This window comes from Salmo salar, chromosome 21 (assembly GCF_965601325.2).
Source record: "Salmo salar chromosome 21, fSalSal1, whole genome shotgun sequence".
Taxonomy (NCBI): Eukaryota; Metazoa; Chordata; class Actinopteri; order Salmoniformes; family Salmonidae; genus Salmo; species Salmo salar.
The window spans coordinates 820,921-836,140 of NC_138311.1; positions in this window are offsets into that span (position 1 = coordinate 820,921).

A 15,220-nucleotide genomic window follows, 5' to 3' on the forward strand; every position below is an offset into this window, starting at 1 on the left:
AAAATGTTGCTAGTTCAGCATGATCGGAGTCATCGTTTTTGGTGACAAAAATAGAAATCTGCAATTTTTTGTGAAAATGGTTATAAAATGTTTTTTTTAGGCCTGTCCAGAATGCCGCTTTTTCGGCATGATCGGAGTCATCGTTTTTAGGGACAAAATAGAAATCTGCAATTTTTTGTGGAAATGGTTTTCATTATTTTTTTTTGGCCTGTCCAGAATGTCGCTAGTTCGGCATGATCGGAGTCATCGTTTTGGTGACAAAAATAGAAATCTGCAATTTTTTGTGAAATGGTTTTAAAAAAAATGTTTAGGCCTGTCCAGAATGTCGCTAGTTCGGTCACTTTTTTTGTGTCACAAAAATGAAAAAAAAAATATCTGCAATTTTTTGTGAAAATGGTTATAAAATGTTTTTTTTTAGGCCTGTCCAGAATGTCGATAGTTCGGCATGACCGGGGTCACTGTTTTTGTGTCAAAAAATGAAAAAAAAAAATCGGAGCTTTTTTTGTGAAAATTGTTCTAAAATGCTTTTTTTTAGCCCTGTCCAAAATGTCGCTAGTTCGGCATGATCGGAGTCATCGTTTTTGGTGACAAAAATAGAAATCTGCAATTTTTTGTGAAAATGTTTCAAAAATTTTTTTTTAGGCCTGTCCAGAATGTCGCTAGTTCGGCATGATCGGAGTCATCGTTTTTGGTGACAAAAATAGAAATCTGCAATTATTTGTGAAAATGGTTTTAAAAATGTTTTTTTAGGCCTGTCCAGAGTGCCGCTTTTTCGGCATGATCGGAGTCATCGTTTTTGGTGACAAAAATAGAAATCTGCAATTTTTTGTGAAAATGGTTATAAAATGTTTTTTTAGGCCTGTCCAGAATGTCGATAGTTCGGCATGACCGCGGTCACTGTTTTTGTGTCGAAAAATGAAGAAAAAAAAATCGGAGCTTTTTTTGTGAAAATTGTTCTAAAATGCTTTTTTTTAGCCCTGTCCAAAATGTCGCTAGTTCGGCATGATCGGAGTCATCGTTTTTGGTGACAAAAATAGAAATCTGCAATTTTTTGTGAAAATGTTTCAAAATGTTTTTTTAGGCCTGTCCAGAATGCCGCTTTTTCGGCATGATCGGAGTCATCGTTTTTGGTGACAAAAATAGAAATCTGCAATTTTTTGTGAAAATGGTTATAAAATGTTTTTTTAGGCCTGTCCAGAATGTCGATAGTTCGGCATGACCGCGGTCACTGTTTTTGTGTCGAAAAATGAAGAAAAAAAAATCTGAGCTTTTTTTGTGAAAATTGTTCTAAAATGCTTTTTTTAGGCCTTTCCAAAATGTCGCTAGTTCGGCATGATCGGAGTCATCGTTTTTGGTGACAAAAATAGAAATCTGCAATTATTTGTGAAAATGGTTTTAAAAATGTTTTTACCGGGGTCACTTTTTTTGTGTCAAAAAATGAAAAAAAAAAATCTGAGCTTTTTTTGTGAAAATTGTTCTAAAATGTTTTTTTAGGCCTGTCCAAAATTTTGCCAGTTCAGCATGATCGGAGTCATCGTTTTAGGTGACAAAAATAGAAATCTGCAATTTTTTGTGAAAATGGTTTTAAAATGTTTTTTTAGGCCTGTCCAGAATGTCGCTAGTTCGGCATGATCGGAGTCATCGTTTTTGGTGACAAAAATAGAAATCTGCAATTTTTTGTGAAAATGGTTTTACATTATTTTTTTAGGGCTGTCCAGAATGTTGCTTTTTCGGCATGACCGGGGTCACTGTTTTTGTGTCAAAAAATGAAGAAAAAAAATCTGAGCTTTTTTTGTGAAAATTGTTCTAAAATGTTTTTTTTAGGCCTGTCCAAAATGTTGCTAGTTCAGCATGATCGGAGTCATCGTTTTTAGGGACAAAATAGAAATCTGCAATTTTTTGTGAAATGGTTGTAAAATGTTTTTTTTTAGGCCTGTCCAAAATGTCGCTAGTTCGGCATGCTCGGATTCATCGTTTTTGGTGACAAAAATAGAAATCTGCAATTTTTTGTGAAAATGGTTATAAAATGTTTTTTTTAGGCCTGTCCAGAATGCCGCTTATTCGGCATGATCGGAGTCATCGTTTTTAGGGACAAAATAGAAATCTGCAATTTTTTGTGGAAATGGTTTTCATTTTTTTTTTTAGGCCTGTCCAGAATGTCGCTAGTTCGGCATGATCGGAGTCATCGTTTTGGTGACAAAAATAGAAATCTGCAATTTTTTGTGAAATGGTTTTAAAAAAAATGTTTAGGCCTGTCCAGAATGTCGCTAGTTCGGCATGACCGGGGTCACTTTTTTTGTGTCACAAAAATGAAAAAAAAAATATCTGCAATTTTTTGTGAAAATGGTTATAAAATGTTTTTTTTTAGGCCTGTCCAGAATGTCGATAGTTCGGCATGACCGGGGTCACTGTTTTTGTGTCAAAAAATGAAGAAAAAAAAATCGGAGCTTTTTTTGTGAAAATTGTTCTAAAATGCTTTTTTTTAGCCCTGTCCAAAATGTCGCTAGTTCGGCATGATCGGAGTCATCGTTTTTGGTGACAAAAATAGAAATCTGCAATTTTTTGTGAAAATGTTTCAAAATGTTTTTTTAGGCCTGTCCAGAATGCCGCTTTTTCGGCATGATCGGAGTCATCGTTTTTGGTGACAAAAATAGAAATCTGCAATTATTTGTGAAAATGGTTTTAAAAATGTTTTTACCGGGGTCACTTTTTTTGTGTCAAAAAATGAAAAAAAAAAATCTGAGCTTTTTTTGTGAAAATTGTTCTAAAATGTTTTTTTAGGCATGTCCAAAATTTTGCCAGTTCAGCATGATCGGAGTCATCGTTTTAGGTGACAAAAATAGAAATCTGCAATTTTTTGTGAAAATGGTTTTAAAATGTTTTTTTAGGCCTGTCCAGAATGTCGCTAGTTCGGCATGATCGGAGTCATCGTTTTTGGTGACAAAAATAGAAATCTGCAATTTTTTGTGAAAATGGTTTTACATTCTTTTTTTAGGCCTGTCCAGAATGTTGCTTTTTCGGCATGACCGGGGTCACTGTTTTTGTGTCAAAAAATGAAGAAAAAAAATCTGAGCTTTTTTTGTGAAAATTGTTCTAAAATGTTTTTTTTAGGCCTGTCCAAAATGTTGCTAGTTCAGCATGATCGGAGTCATCGTTTTTAGGGACAAAATAGAAATCTGCAATTTTTTGTGAAATGGTTGTAAAATGTTTTTTTTTAGGCCTGTCCAAAATGTCGCTAGTTCGGCATGCTCGGATTCATCGTTTTTGGTGACAAAAATAGAAATCTGCAATTTTTTGTGAAATGGTTTTAAAAAAAATGTTTAGGCCTGTCCAGAATGTCGCTAGTTCGGTCACTTTTTTTGTGTCACAAAAATGAAAAAAAAAATATCTGCAATTTTTTGTGAAAATGGTTATAAAATGTTTTTTTTTAGGCCTGTCCAGAATGTCGATAGTTCGGCATGACCGGGGTCACTGTTTTTGTGTCAAAAAATGAAAAAAAAAAATCGGAGCTTTTTTTGTGAAAATTGTTCTAAAATGCTTTTTTTTAGCCCTGTCCAAAATGTCGCTAGTTCGGCATGATCGGAGTCATCGTTTTTGGTGACAAAAATAGAAATCTGCAATTTTTTGTGAAAATGTTTCAAACATTTTTTTTTAGGCCTGTCCAGAATGTCGCTAGTTCGGCATGATCGGAGTCATCGTTTTTGGTGACAAAAATAGAAATCTGCAATTATTTGTGAAAATGGTTTTAAAAATGTTTTTTTAGGCCTGTCCAGAATGCCGCTTTTTCGGCATGATCGGAGTCATCGTTTTTGGTGACAAAAATAGAAATCTGCAATTTTTTGTGAAAATGGTTATAAAATGTTTTTTTAGGCCTGTCCAGAATGTCGATAGTTCGGCATGACCGCGGTCACTGTTTTTGTGTCGAAAAATGAAGAAAAAAAAATCGGAGCTTTTTTTGTGAAAATTGTTCTAAAATGCTTTTTTTTAGCCCTGTCCAAAATGTCGCTAGTTCGGCATGATCGGAGTCATCGTTTTTGGTGACAAAAATAGAAATCTGCAATTTTTTGTGAAAATGTTTCAAAATGTTTTTTTAGGCCTGTCCAGAATGCCGCTTTTTCGGCATGATCGGAGTCATCGTTTTTGGTGACAAAAATAGAAATCTGCAATTATTTGTGAAAATGGTTTTAAAAATGTTTTTTTAGGCCTGTCCAGAATGCCGCTTTTTCGGCATGATCGGAGTCATCGTTTTTGGTGACAAAAATAGAAATCTGCAATTTTTTGTGAAAATGGTTATAAAATGTTTTTTTAGGCCTGTCCAGAATGTCGATAGTTTGGCATGATCGGAGTCATCGTTTTTGGTGACAAAAATAGAAATCTGCAATTATTTGTGAAAATGGTTATAAAATGTTTTTTTAGGCCTGTCCAGAATGTCGATAGTTCAGCATGACCGGGGTCACTGTTTTTGTGTCAAAAAATGAAAAAAAAAAATCTGAGTTTTTTTTGTGAAAATTGTTCTAAAATGTTTTTTTTAGGCCTGTCCAAAATGTTGCTAGTTCAGCATGATCGGAGTCATCGTTTTAGGTGACAAAAATAGAAATCTGCAATTTTTTGTGAAAATGGTTTTGAAATGTTTTTTTAGGCCTGTCCAGAATGTCGCTATTTCGGCATGACCGGGGTCACTGTTTTTGTGTCACGAAAATGAAAAAGAAAAACTGAAATTTTTTGTGAAAATGGTTTTACATTCTTTTTTAGGCCTGTCCAGAATGTCGCTTTTTCGGCATGACCGGGGTCACTGTTTTTGTGTCAAAAAATGAAGAAAAAAAATCTGAGCTTTTTTTGTGAAAATTGTTCTAAAATGTTTTTTTTAGGCCTGTCCAAAATGTTGCTAGTTCAGCATGATCGGAGTCATCGTTTTTGGTGACAAAAATAGAAATCTGCAATTTTTTGTGAAAATGGTTATAAAATGTTTTTTTTAGGCCTGTCCAGAATGCCGCTTTTTCGGCATGATCGGAGTCATCGTTTTTAGGGACAAAATAGAAATCTGCAATTTTTTGTGGAAATGGTTTTCATTATTTTTTTTTGGCCTGTCCAGAATGTCGCTAGTTCGGCATGATCGGAGTCATCGTTTTGGTGACAAAAATAGAAATCTGCAATTTTTTGTGAAATGGTTTTAAAAAAAATGTTTAGGCCTGTCCAGAATGTCGCTAGTTCGGTCACTTTTTTTGTGTCACAAAAATGAAAAAAAAAATATCTGCAATTTTTTGTGAAAATGGTTATAAAATGTTTTTTTTTAGGCCTGTCCAGAATGTCGATAGTTCGGCATGACCGGGGTCACTGTTTTTGTGTCAAAAAATGAAAAAAAAAAATCGGAGCTTTTTTTGTGAAAATTGTTCTAAAATGCTTTTTTTTAGCCCTGTCCAAAATGTCGCTAGTTCGGCATGATCGGAGTCATCGTTTTTGGTGACAAAAATAGAAATCTGCAATTTTTTGTGAAAATGTTTCAAACATTTTTTTTTAGGCCTGTCCAGAATGTCGCTAGTTCGGCATGATCGGAGTCATCGTTTTAGGTGACAAAAATAGAAATCTGCAATTTTTTGTGAAAATGGTTTTGAAATGTTTTTTTAGGCCTGTCCAGAATGTCGCTATTTCGGCATGACCGGGGTCACTGTTTTTGTGTCACGAAAATGAAAAAGAAAAACTGAAATTTTTTGTGAAAATGGTTTTACATTCTTTTTTAGGCCTGTCCAGAATGTCGCTTTTTCGGCATGACCGGGGTCACTGTTTTTGTGTCAAAAAATGAAGAAAAAAAATCTGAGCTTTTTTTGTGAAAATTGTTCTAAAATGTTTTTTTTAGGCCTGTCCAAAATGTTGCTAGTTCAGCATGATCGGAGTCATCGTTTTTGGTGACAAAAATAGAAATCTGCAATTTTTTGTGAAAATGGTTATAAAATGTTTTTTTTAGGCCTGTCCAGAATGCCGCTTTTTCGGCATGATCGGAGTCATCGTTTTTAGGGACAAAATAGAAATCTGCAATTTTTTGTGGAAATGGTTTTCATTATTTTTTTTTGGCCTGTCCAGAATGTCGCTAGTTCGGCATGATCGGAGTCATCGTTTTGGTGACAAAAATAGAAATCTGCAATTTTTTGTGAAATGGTTTTAAAAAAAATGTTTAGGCCTGTCCAGAATGTCGCTAGTTCGGTCACTTTTTTTGTGTCACAAAAATGAAAAAAAAAATATCTGCAATTTTTTGTGAAAATGGTTATAAAATGTTTTTTTTTAGGCCTGTCCAGAATGTCGATAGTTCGGCATGACCGGGGTCACTGTTTTTGTGTCAAAAAATGAAAAAAAAAAATCGGAGCTTTTTTTGTGAAAATTGTTCTAAAATGCTTTTTTTTAGCCCTGTCCAAAATGTCGCTAGTTCGGCATGATCGGAGTCATCGTTTTTGGTGACAAAAATAGAAATCTGCAATTTTTTGTGAAAATGTTTCAAACATTTTTTTTTAGGCCTGTCCAGAATGTCGCTAGTTCGGCATGATCGGAGTCATCGTTTTTGGTGACAAAAATAGAAATCTGCAATTATTTGTGAAAATGGTTTTAAAAATGTTTTTTTAGGCCTGTCCAGAATGCCGCTTTTTCGGCATGATCGGAGTCATCGTTTTTGGTGACAAAAATAGAAATCTGCAATTTTTTGTGAAAATGGTTATAAAATGTTTTTTTAGGCCTGTCCAGAATGTCGATAGTTCGGCATGACCGCGGTCACTGTTTTTGTGTCGAAAAATGAAGAAAAAAAAATCGGAGCTTTTTTTGTGAAAATTGTTCTAAAATGCTTTTTTTTAGCCCTGTCCAAAATGTCGCTAGTTCGGCATGATCGGAGTCATCGTTTTTGGTGACAAAAATAGAAATCTGCAATTTTTTGTGAAAATGTTTCAAAATGTTTTTTTAGGCCTGTCCAGAATGCCGCTTTTTCGGCATGATCGGAGTCATCGTTTTTTGGTGACAAAAATAGAAATCTGCAATTTTTTGTGAAAATGGTTATAAAATGTTTTTTTAGGCCTGTCCAGAATGTCGATAGTTCGGCATGACCGCGGTCACTGTTTTTGTGTCGAAAAATGAAGAAAAAAAATCTGAGCTTTTTTTGTGAAAATTGTTCTAAAATGTTTTTTTTAGGCCTGTCCAAAATGTTGCTAGTTCAGCATGATCGGAGTCATCGTTTTAGGTGACAAAAATAGAAATCTGCAATTTTTGGTGAAAATGGTTTTAAAATGTTTTTTTAGGCCTGTCCAGAATGTCGCTAGTTCGGCATGATCGGAGTCATAGTTTTTGGTGACAAAAATAGAAATCTGCAATTTTTTGTGAAAATGGTTTTACATTCTTTTTTTAGGCCTGTCCAGAATGTTGCTTTTTCGGCATGACCGGGGTCACTGTTTTTGTGTCAAAAAATGAAGAAAAAAAATCTGAGCTTTTTTTGTGAAAATTGTTCTAAAATGTTTTTTTTAGGCCTGTCCAAAATGTTGCTAGTTCAGCATGTTCAGTCATCGTTTTTAGGGACAAAATAGAAATCTGCAATTTTTTGTGAAATGGTTGTAAAATGTTTTTTTTTAGGCCTGTCCAAAATGTCGCTAGTTCGGCATGCTCGGATTCATCGTTTTTGGTGACAAAAATAGAAATCTGCAATTTTTTGTGAAATGGTTTTAAAAAAAATGTTTAGGCCTGTCCAGAATGTCGCTAGTTCGGCATGACCGGGGTCACTTTTTTTGTGTCACAAAAATGAAAAAAAAAAAATCTGCAATTTTTTGTGAAAATGGTTATAAAATGTTTTTTTTTAGGCCTGTCCAGAATGTCGATAGTTCGGCATGACCGGGGTCACTGTTTTTGTGTCAAAAAATGAAAAAAAAAAATCGGAGCTTTTTTTGTGAAAATTGTTCTAAAATGCTTTTTTTTAGCCCTGTCCAAAATGTCGCTAGTTCGGCATGATCGGAGTCATCGTTTTTGGTGACAAAAATAGAAATCTGCAATTTTTTGTGAAAATGTTTCAACATTTTTTTTTTAGGCCTGTCCAGAATGTCGCTAGTTCGGCATGATCGGAGTCATCGTTTTTGGTGACAAAAATAGAAATCTGCAATTATTTGTGAAAATGGTTTTAAAAATGTTTTTTTAGGCCTGTCCAGAATGCCGCTTTTTCGGCATGATCGGAGTCATCGTTTTTGGTGACAAAAATAGAAATCTGCAATTTTTTGTGAAAATGGTTATAAAATGTTTTTTTAGGCCTGTCCAGAATGTCGATAGTTTGGCATGATCGGAGTCATCGTTTTTGGTGACAAAAATAGAAATCTGCAATTATTTGTGAAAATGGTTATAAAATGTTTTTTTAGGCCTGTCCAGAATGTCGATAGTTCAGCATGACCGGGGTCACTGTTTTTGTGTCAAAAAATGAAAAAAAAAAATCTGAGTTTTTTTTGTGAAAATTGTTCTAAAATGTTTTTTTTAGGCCTGTCCAAAATGTTGCTAGTTCAGCATGATCGGAGTCATCGTTTTAGGTGACAAAAATAGAAATCTGCAATTTTTTGTGAAAATGGTTTTGAAATGTTTTTTTAGGCCTGTCCAGAATGTCGCTATTTCGGCATGACCGGGGTCACTGTTTTTGTGTCACGAAAATGAAAAAGAAAAACTGAAATTTTTTGTGAAAATGGTTTTACATTCTTTTTTAGGCCTGTCCAGAATGTCGCTTTTTCGGCATGACCGGGGTCACTGTTTTTGTGTCAAAAAATGAAGAAAAAAAATCTGAGCTTTTTTTGTGAAAATTGTTCTAAAATGTTTTTTTTAGGCCTGTCCAAAATGTTGCTAGTTCAGCATGATCGGAGTCATCGTTTTTGGTGACAAAAATAGAAATCTGCAATTTTTTGTGAAAATGGTTATAAAATGTTTTTTTTAGGCCTGTCCAGAATGCCGCTTTTTCGGCATGATCGGAGTCATCGTTTTTAGGGACAAAATAGAAATCTGCAATTTTTTGTGGAAATGGTTTTCATTATTTTTTTTTGGCCTGTCCAGAATGTCGCTAGTTCGGCATGATCGGAGTCATCGTTTTGGTGACAAAAATAGAAATCTGCAATTTTTTGTGAAATGGTTTTAAAAAAAATGTTTAGGCCTGTCCAGAATGTCGCTAGTTCGGTCACTTTTTTTGTGTCACAAAAATGAAAAAAAAAATATCTGCAATTTTTTGTGAAAATGGTTATAAAATGTTTTTTTTTAGGCCTGTCCAGAATGTCGATAGTTCGGCATGACCGGGGTCACTGTTTTTGTGTCAAAAAATGAAAAAAAAAAATCGGAGCTTTTTTTGTGAAAATTGTTCTAAAATGCTTTTTTTTAGCCCTGTCCAAAATGTCGCTAGTTCGGCATGATCGGAGTCATCGTTTTTGGTGACAAAAATAGAAATCTGCAATTTTTTGTGAAAATGTTTCAAAAATTTTTTTTTAGGCCTGTCCAGAATGTCGCTAGTTCGGCATGATCGGAGTCATCGTTTTTGGTGACAAAAATAGAAATCTGCAATTATTTGTGAAAATGGTTTTAAAAATGTTTTTTTAGGCCTGTCCAGAATGCCGCTTTTTCGGCATGATCGGAGTCATCGTTTTTGGTGACAAAAATAGAAATCTGCAATTTTTTGTGAAAATGGTTATAAAATGTTTTTTTAGGCCTGTCCAGAATGTCGATAGTTCGGCATGACCGCGGTCACTGTTTTTGTGTCGAAAAATGAAGAAAAAAAAATCGGAGCTTTTTTTGTGAAAATTGTTCTAAAATGCTTTTTTTTAGCCCTGTCCAAAATGTCGCTAGTTCGGCATGATCGGAGTCATCGTTTTTGGTGACAAAAATAGAAATCTGCAATTTTTTGTGAAAATGTTTCAAAATGTTTTTTTAGGCCTGTCCAGAATGCCGCTTTTTCGGCATGATCGGAGTCATCGTTTTTGGTGACAAAAATAGAAATCTGCAATTTTTTGTGAAAATGGTTATAAAATGTTTTTTTAGGCCTGTCCAGAATGTCGATAGTTCGGCATGACCGCGGTCACTGTTTTTGTGTCGAAAAATGAAGAAAAAAAAATCTGAGCTTTTTTTGTGAAAATTGTTCTAAAATGCTTTTTTTAGGCCTTTCCAAAATGTCGCTAGTTCGGCATGATCGGAGTCATCGTTTTTGGTGACAAAAATAGAAATCTGCAATTATTTGTGAAAATGGTTTTAAAAATGTTTTTACCGGGGTCACTTTTTTTGTGTCAAAAAATGAAAAAAAAAAATCTGAGCTTTTTTTGTGAAAATTGTTCTAAAATGTTTTTTTAGGCCTGTCCAAAATTTTGCCAGTTCAGCATGATCGGAGTCATCGTTTTAGGTGACAAAAATAGAAATCTGCAATTTTTTGTGAAAATGGTTTTAAAATGTTTTTTTAGGCCTGTCCAGAATGTCGCTAGTTCGGCATGATCGGAGTCATCGTTTTTGGTGACAAAAATAGAAATCTGCAATTTTTTGTGAAAATGGTTTTACATTATTTTTTTAGGGCTGTCCAGAATGTTGCTTTTTCGGCATGACCGGGGTCACTGTTTTTGTGTCAAAAAATGAAGAAAAAAAATCTGAGCTTTTTTTGTGAAAATTGTTCTAAAATGTTTTTTTTAGGCCTGTCCAAAATGTTGCTAGTTCAGCATGATCGGAGTCATCGTTTTTAGGGACAAAATAGAAATCTGCAATTTTTTGTGAAATGGTTGTAAAATGTTTTTTTTTAGGCCTGTCCAAAATGTCGCTAGTTCGGCATGCTCGGATTCATCGTTTTTGGTGACAAAAATAGAAATCTGCAATTTTTTGTGAAAATGGTTATAAAATGTTTTTTTTAGGCCTGTCCAGAATGCCGCTTATTCGGCATGATCGGAGTCATCGTTTTTAGGGACAAAATAGAAATCTGCAATTTTTTGTGGAAATGGTTTTCATTTTTTTTTTTAGGCCTGTCCAGAATGTCGCTAGTTCGGCATGATCGGAGTCATCGTTTTGGTGACAAAAATAGAAATCTGCAATTTTTTGTGAAATGGTTTTAAAAAAAATGTTTAGGCCTGTCCAGAATGTCGCTAGTTCGGCATGACCGGGGTCACTTTTTTTGTGTCACAAAAATGAAAAAAAAAATATCTGCAATTTTTTGTGAAAATGGTTATAAAATGTTTTTTTTTAGGCCTGTCCAGAATGTCGATAGTTCGGCATGACCGGGGTCACTGTTTTTGTGTCAAAAAATGAAGAAAAAAAAATCGGAGCTTTTTTTGTGAAAATTGTTCTAAAATGCTTTTTTTTAGCCCTGTCCAAAATGTCGCTAGTTCGGCATGATCGGAGTCATCGTTTTTGGTGACAAAAATAGAAATCTGCAATTTTTTGTGAAAATGTTTCAAAATGTTTTTTTAGGCCTGTCCAGAATGCCGCTTTTTCGGCATGATCGGAGTCATCGTTTTTGGTGACAAAAATAGAAATCTGCAATTATTTGTGAAAATGGTTTTAAAAATGTTTTTACCGGGGTCACTTTTTTTGTGTCAAAAAATGAAAAAAAAAAATCTGAGCTTTTTTTGTGAAAATTGTTCTAAAATGTTTTTTTAGGCATGTCCAAAATTTTGCCAGTTCAGCATGATCGGAGTCATCGTTTTAGGTGACAAAAATAGAAATCTGCAATTTTTTGTGAAAATGGTTTTAAAATGTTTTTTTAGGCCTGTCCAGAATGTCGCTAGTTCGGCATGATCGGAGTCATCGTTTTTGGTGACAAAAATAGAAATCTGCAATTTTTTGTGAAAATGGTTTTACATTCTTTTTTTAGGCCTGTCCAGAATGTTGCTTTTTCGGCATGACCGGGGTCACTGTTTTTGTGTCAAAAAATGAAGAAAAAAAATCTGAGCTTTTTTTGTGAAAATTGTTCTAAAATGTTTTTTTTAGGCCTGTCCAAAATGTTGCTAGTTCAGCATGATCGGAGTCATCGTTTTTAGGGACAAAATAGAAATCTGCAATTTTTTGTGAAATGGTTGTAAAATGTTTTTTTTTAGGCCTGTCCAAAATGTCGCTAGTTCGGCATGCTCGGATTCATCGTTTTTGGTGACAAAAATAGAAATCTGCAATTTTTTGTGAAATGGTTTTAAAAAAAATGTTTAGGCCTGTCCAGAATGTCGCTAGTTCGGCATGACCGGGGTCACTTTTTTTGTGTCACAAAAATGAAAAAAAAAAAATCTGCAATTTTTTGTGAAAATGGTTATAAAATGTTTTTTTTTAGGCCTGTCCAGAATGTCGATAGTTCGGCATGACCGGGGTCACTGTTTTTGTGTCAAAAAATGAAAAAAAAAAATCGGAGCTTTTTTTGTGAAAATTGTTCTAAAATGCTTTTTTTTAGCCCTGTCCAAAATGTCGCTAGTTCGGCATGATCGGAGTCATCGTTTTTGGTGACAAAAATAGAAATCTGCAATTTTTTGTGAAAATGTTTCAACATTTTTTTTTTAGGCCTGTCCAGAATGTCGCTAGTTCGGCATGATCGGAGTCATCGTTTTTGGTGACAAAAATAGAAATCTGCAATTATTTGTGAAAATGGTTTTAAAAATGTTTTTTTAGGCCTGTCCAGAATGCCGCTTTTTCGGCATGATCGGAGTCATCGTTTTTGGTGACAAAAATAGAAATCTGCAATTTTTTGTGAAAATGGTTATAAAATGTTTTTTTAGGCCTGTCCAGAATGTCGATAGTTTGGCATGATCGGAGTCATCGTTTTTGGTGACAAAAATAGAAATCTGCAATTATTTGTGAAAATGGTTATAAAATGTTTTTTTAGGCCTGTCCAGAATGTCGATAGTTCAGCATGACCGGGGTCACTGTTTTTGTGTCAAAAAATGAAAAAAAAAAATCTGAGTTTTTTTTGTGAAAATTGTTCTAAAATGTTTTTTTTAGGCCTGTCCAAAATGTTGCTAGTTCAGCATGATCGGAGTCATCGTTTTAGGTGACAAAAATAGAAATCTGCAATTTTTTGTGAAAATGGTTTTGAAATGTTTTTTTAGGCCTGTCCAGAATGTCGCTATTTCGGCATGACCGGGGTCACTGTTTTTGTGTCACGAAAATGAAAAAGAAAAACTGAAATTTTTTGTGAAAATGGTTTTACATTCTTTTTTAGGCCTGTCCAGAATGTCGCTTTTTCGGCATGACCGGGGTCACTGTTTTTGTGTCAAAAAATGAAGAAAAAAAATCTGAGCTTTTTTTGTGAAAATTGTTCTAAAATGTTTTTTTTAGGCCTGTCCAAAATGTTGCTAGTTCAGCATGATCGGAGTCATCGTTTTTGGTGACAAAAATAGAAATCTGCAATTTTTGGTGAAAATGGTTATAAAATGTTTTTTTTAGACCTGTCCAGAATGCCGCTTTTTCGGCATGATCGGAGTCATCGTTTTTAGGGACAAAATAGAAATCTGCAATTTTTTGTGGAAATGGTTTTCATTATTTTTTTTTGGCCTGTCCAGAATGTCGCTAGTTCGGCATGATCGGAGTCATCGTTTTGGTGACAAAAATAGAAATCTGCAATTTTTTGTGAAATGGTTTTAAAAAAAATGTTTAGGCCTGTCCAGAATGTCGCTAGTTCGGTCACTTTTTTTGTGTCACAAAAATGAAAAAAAAAATATCTGCAATTTTTTGTGAAAATGGTTATAAAATGTTTTTTTTTAGGCCTGTCCAGAATGTCGATAGTTCGGCATGACCGGGGTCACTGTTTTTGTGTCAAAAAATGAAAAAAAAAAATCGGAGCTTTTTTTGTGAAAATTGTTCTAAAATGCTTTTTTTTAGCCCTGTCCAAAATGTCGCTAGTTCGGCATGATCGGAGTCATCGTTTTTGGTGACAAAAATAGAAATCTGCAATTTTTTGTGAAAATGTTTCAAAAAATTTTTTTTAGGCCTGTCCAGAATGTCGCTAGTTCGGCATGATCGGAGTCATCGTTTTTGGTGACAAAAATAGAAATCTGCAATTATTTGTGAAAATGGTTTTAAAAATGTTTTTTTAGGCCTGTCCAGAATGCCGCTTTTTCGGCATGATCGGAGTCATCGTTTTTGGTGACAAAAATAGAAATCTGCAATTTTTTGTGAAAATGGTTATAAAATGTTTTTTTAGGCCTGTCCAGAATGTCGATAGTTCGGCATGACCGCGGTCACTGTTTTTGTGTCGAAAAATGAAGAAAAAAAAATCGGAGCTTTTTTTGTGAAAATTGTTCTAAAATGCTTTTTTTTAGCCCTGTCCAAAATGTCGCTAGTTCGGCATGATCGGAGTCATCGTTTTTGGTGACAAAAATAGAAATCTGCAATTTTTTGTGAAAATGTTTCAAAATGTTTTTTTAGGCCTGTCCAGAATGCCGCTTTTTCGGCATGATCGGAGTCATCGTTTTTGGTGACAAAAATAGAAATCTGCAATTTTTTGTGAAAATGGTTATAAAATGTTTTTTTAGGCCTGTCCAGAATGTCGATAGTTCGGCATGACCGCGGTCACTGTTTTTGTGTCGAAAAATGAAGAAAAAAAAATCTGAGCTTTTTTTGTGAAAATTGTTCTAAAATGCTTTTTTTAGGCCTTTCCAAAATGTCGCTAGTTCGGCATGATCGGAGTCATCGTTTTTGGTGACAAAAATAGAAATCTGCAATTATTTGTGAAAATGGTTTTAAAAATGTTTTTACCGGGGTCACTTTTTTTGTGTCAAAAAATGAAAAAAAAAAATCTGAGCTTTTTTTGTGAAAATTGTTCTAAAATGTTTTTTTAGGCCTGTCCAAAATTTTGCCAGTTCAGCATGATCGGAGTCATCGTTTTAGGTGACAAAAATAGAAATCTGCAATTTTTTTTGAAAATGGTTTTAAAATGTTTTTTTAGGCCTGTCCAGAATGTCGCTAGTTCGGCATGATCGGAGTCATCGTTTTTGGTGACAAAAATAGAAATCTGCAATTTTTTGTGAAAATGGTTTTACATTCTTTTTTTAGGCCTGTCCAGAATGTTGCTTTTTCGGCATGACCGGGGTCACTGTTTTTGTGTCAAAAAATGAAGAAAAAAAATCTGAGCTTTTTTTGTGAAAATTGTTCTAAAATGTTTTTTTTAGGCCTGTCCAAAATGTTGCTAGTTCAGCATGATCGGAGTCATCGTTTTTAGGGACAAAATAGAAATCTGCAATTTTTTGTGAAATGGTTGTAAAATGTTTTTTTTTAGGCCTGTCCA